This window comes from Capricornis sumatraensis, chromosome 11 (genome assembly GCF_032405125.1).
Source record: "Capricornis sumatraensis isolate serow.1 chromosome 11, serow.2, whole genome shotgun sequence".
Lineage (NCBI taxonomy): Eukaryota > Metazoa > Chordata > Mammalia > Artiodactyla > Bovidae > Capricornis > Capricornis sumatraensis.
Genome location: NC_091079.1, coordinates 33697636 through 33699145, shown reverse-complemented (window position 1 = coordinate 33699145; position 1510 = coordinate 33697636). Strand labels below are relative to the sequence as shown.

At 35.2% G+C, this 1510-nt stretch overlaps 1 non-coding gene across 1 annotated transcript; it reads left to right on the top strand.

Annotated features, from left to right (window-relative positions):
- Positions 1–527: 527 nt before the first annotated feature.
- LOC138088845 (U6 spliceosomal RNA) lies at positions 528–631 on the top strand. Its single transcript, XR_011145753.1, has one exon. It is a non-coding gene; the product is annotated as a U6 spliceosomal RNA (small nuclear RNA).
- Positions 632–1510: the final 879 nt, after the last annotated feature.

Below are 1510 nucleotides of genomic sequence, written 5' to 3'. Positions count from 1 at the left end.
ATTATAGTGTGAAATGCTGCCTAAGCCTGTTTTTATCCTGAAGTCACTGATGCTTAGAGCAAGGCTGTTTCACCAACCAGGCAACCAAACAACTAACAGAAAGCAAAGCAAAACAAAAAGGAATGAATGTATTGGCATTTCAAGCATTAATAGGAAAAGTATTACTGCTTAGAATGTTCTTTCTAAGATCCATAAAATCAAAATGTAGAGAGCATTTCCAACTTTAGTATGCATTAATAGCCTCTACAAAGTTCCTAAAATACAGATTGCTGGACCCAATTTGCAGAATTTTCTGATTCAGGAAGTTTTTGGGGGTTGGGGCTGAGAATCTGCATTTCTAGCAAGTTTCTGGCTACACTTTGAGGGCCCCTCATTAGTAACCTTTCTTAGACATTGATCTGACTCCTTTTAAAATAAAATTAATTATTCAACCATGCATTTTTAAAAATAAATCTGGGAGACTCAGCCTGACATCTCTATGGGGTTTGTTAATAAGCTCTGAATATTATCTCAAAAATTTTGAAGCTGTTTGCTTCAGCAGCCTGTATGCTAAAATTAAAACAATACAGAGGCGACTAGCATGCCCTTGTGTAAGTATGACATGCAAATTCATGATGTATTCCATGTTTGTGAAATCTCTTGTGTGCTGTTGGAAGGAATGAAAAGTGATACAGCCACTATGGAAAACAGAATGGAGATTCCTCAAAAATTAAAATATTACATGATCCAGTGACCCCATTTCTGGATGTATAGACAAGAGAATTCAACACAGGGTCTCAAATAGTTATTTGCATACTCAAGTTCTTTGTAGCATTATTCACCATGTATAAGAGGTAAATGCAACCCAATATCCATGGACAGATGAATTGATAAAGAAAACATGGTATATTCAATGCAATTAAATATTATTCAGCTTGGAAAAAAATAGAAATCCTGTTACATGCTACAACATGGATGAAACGTGAGGTCATTATGCTAAGTGAAATAAGCCATTGAAACATGTATGATATCATATAAGAAACGAATCGCCAGTCTAGATTCGATGCAGAATACAGGATGCTTGGGACTGGTGCACTGGGATGACCCAGACGGATAGTATGAGGATGGAGGTGGGATGGGGTTTCAGGATTGGGAACACGTATATACCATGGCCGATTCATGTTGATATATGGCAAAACCAATACAATATTGTAAAGTAATTAGCCTCCAATTGAAATAAATAAATTTAAATTAAAAAAATAAGGAAAAATAAGGGAAATTAAAAAAAAAGAAATAAGCCAGTTTCCCAAAGATAAATGCTATATGTTCTACTTATACAAGGAATCTAAAGTAGTTCAACTCACAGAAGCAGAAAGGAAAATGGTGGTTGTCAGGGTCTGGAAACATCAGGGAATGGGAATTGGGTATAGAGCTTCAGTTTTGCAAAATGAAAAAGTTTTAGAGCACTGTGAATGTACCTAAAACTACTGAACTGTACCTGTAAAATAGTGAAGATAGTAAATTTTATATG